At 36.7% G+C, this 2977-nt stretch overlaps 1 long non-coding RNA gene across 2 annotated transcripts; it reads right to left on the bottom strand.

Moving 5' to 3' along the window:
* Positions 885 to 2971, bottom strand: LOC110268217. Of its 2 annotated transcripts, none has more exons than XR_002356328.1 (3): positions 2578 to 2971; positions 1846 to 2360; positions 885 to 1467 (listed from the first exon to the last, which is right to left on the bottom strand). It is a non-coding gene; the product is annotated as an uncharacterized LOC110268217 (long non-coding RNA). The 2 variants fall into 2 exon arrangements; XR_002356329.1 differs by having other exon boundaries at positions 885 to 1389.

Raw genomic sequence — 2977 nt, 5'->3', positions numbered from 1 at the left:
TTTTAATTTATATTTTATATTTTAATTTTTATTTTATATTAATAACTAATTTTAATAATTCATTTTAATGTATACTTAATATGATCGTGTAATATAATATAATTTTCGGTGTATAACAGTTCTTCATAATCAAATCCATGTAGTACTGATTATTCCTTTGAATAAAATCATCATGCATTTCCGTAATTTCAATATTACCACCTAGTACGTAGGACGTAGCAGCTCATAACATAAAACTTTTTCATTGAATGATTTGTATATATTGTGTGTTAGCAGGTATTTATTTATTTATTTTTTGGTGTTTACTACGGTACGATGATAAATTTATACGTACCGATACGTTTAAAATATGGACAAATAATAATAATTTATGTGGAATTTATTTTTCACATCAACATTTAATTTTTTTTAAATATATATTATATCACCACTTTTACTAATACACCCCTTTAATTAAATAAAAATAAAAAAATATTTTTTTATTTAATTTTATAAAAAGTCTTAAACATCTTTCTTTAATTTTATTAGACAAAAATATCCTTTTAAATTAATGAAATTTTGGAATTCAATTAATCCTAATTTTATAGTTTCAAATAATTTACAATACAAGAGACACACCGAATAACGGCGGTTTTTTATGAATTTGCGGCGGTTTAAAATCGCCGCAAAATAAAATTCCAGCGGTTCCACAAGCGTCACCTATTAGGGGGTTGTAATTTGATTTTGCGGCGGTTCGAATGAACCGCTGGCACATCCGTCGCAAATCAAATAATTGATTTTGCAGCGGTCACAGAACCGCCGCTATTTTGGTCAATGGATTTAAAAAAAATTGCGGCGGTTTTAGAACCGCAAGTTCCCAACAAAAGAGCATATTGTGAAACATATTCAAAACACTTGGCATATTGTCGAACACTTGGCATGCAAAAGCATAAATAACACAAAATAACACTAACAAGCATTCTTTGCAACACCAAATCAAAATTCAGCACCAATTACATGAAAAATTAGCAGCATTTCACAGGGACTCAGCAAAGTATCAGTCAATCAATCCAAACAAATTAAAATTCAAACTCAAGAAACTCTTAACAGCATGTTTAATTATGTATAAACTAACACTAATTCTAACCTTAACTCAACTAACAATAGCAGATAATCTTAACCAAATCAAATTAAGACTAGAATCAACATATAGCTAATCCTAAATTAACTAATCATGTTAAAGGGAGTGAAAACCAACCTCCTCTTGCATGAAAAGGAGCCTTGCCTTCTTTTGTTGGTAATCTGGCCGAGGAGATAGACAAGAACCACTCTCGATTCTCCAATCTGCTTTATTCTCATTTGCACCATGGAACATCGAAGATGAAGAACCTGAATTGCTACCTTCTTTTGCTGCATCCTCAGTTTGATTACCGACAGTGATAACATCAGGTGAAAAAAGGGCATGTTTGCGAGATAAATTTTTGGAGGCTAAACAAAGGAAGTGAAAAGTTTAAATTTAAACATTTACCTCTTCAAAATTGAAACAGGGGAACAAAGGTTTCAGATAAATTTATTTACTTCTACTTAACATTCTTTTGAGGTCTTCTCTTAATCCAATTAAACATGAGGTATAATTTGAATCAAAATTAATCAAATATATAGAGAAAATCTGAATCAAAATTCTTAACTCTAAACAACTACAATTTAACTGAATTAATCAAATATATAGATAAAATCTGAATGAAAATAACCTGAAAGCATAATGTGAACCAAGAAGATTTACAAATCTTGAGGAAAATAAGATTCTAATTTTGTAAGTGATCAAGAATGAAAACAAGAAAGAAAGAGTAATGTGGAAGTACGAACCAGTGATAGGGAAGAGGCCACGATAACTCAGATTTGTTGGAGGAGAGGGGAACGGTCGACAACGGTGAGAGGAGGACGTCTGGGCAGCCACGCAACTCAGAGATGGCACAGACGTGCACGGTGGATGCGAGAACAGGGGTGGGTTACGCACACCGAGGATGAGGGATTAAGGGTTTCACGCACTATAGAGTAGAGGAGAACGGTCGACGGTGGTGAGAGGAGGTTGGATTGGTAGCCACGCGACTCCACGGGGACACAGCGGTGCACGGTGTGTTTGAGCACAGGGGTTCTTACGCTTCCACTCTCCTGTCGCAGGTTCTTCTTCTTTCTGATTTTAGGTACTGAAGTGATTTAGGGTGAAATCAAAGTATTGGGTTGGGGTTTGCGGCAGAATTTCATTGAATTGACACTAATCCAGTTGATTCTGCGTCACAATGAAGAAATCGGATGCCAATCGCAGCTATTTTGAACAATTGCAGCAGATGGAGAAACCGCATGCAATTTGCTGCCGCCATCTTCCGCGTAGCAATATACACAAACACATCAAGACTCAGGGGTTCAGATATTGGGGAAAAATTCAATATGAGTGTTAGATTGAAGAAAAATTTGGCCAAAATTAATCAAAGAAAGTTGTTCAAAATAAAATTTAGAAAGCATAAAGATTAAATTCATGTAAGAATAATTTTCTCAACAGCCCTGAAACTTAAATTGGGACGAGGGAGAGGAACATACCACTGAGAGGGGAGTCTTTTGCAATCGGCAACGCGAAGCACCGCCAAAGGGGAGAAGGCTGCCAAGGATGACACAGGGACGGATGGATTGGGATGATGCCGACGACGTCACACACATGCACGGCAGAAGGAGAAGACTCCGACGACCCCTTCTACTTTACCTTCGTGCACGGGAGCTACACGGCTGAGGGAGGAGCCTGGTGACCGGAACAACGATGGAGCGGACTCAGTTGGATCTGACAAAGGGAAGGGTAAGGACGGCGGGAAAGGAGACCAGTGATGGCTATACCTTGGCTCTGACGAAGGGTTCTCACGCCAAATACTTGAAGGTTATGGCACAAAATAAATTTGGTCTGGGTATTTTAGTGAGGCAAAACCCCCTTCCCCTCAAAGTTATCTGC

Source organism: Arachis ipaensis, chromosome B10 (assembly GCF_000816755.2).
Source record: "Arachis ipaensis cultivar K30076 chromosome B10, Araip1.1, whole genome shotgun sequence".
NCBI classification, from domain to species: domain Eukaryota; kingdom Viridiplantae; phylum Streptophyta; class Magnoliopsida; order Fabales; family Fabaceae; genus Arachis; species Arachis ipaensis.
Note: the sequence above shows the minus strand (reverse complement) of the source record. Positions and strands in the feature narration are given on the sequence as shown.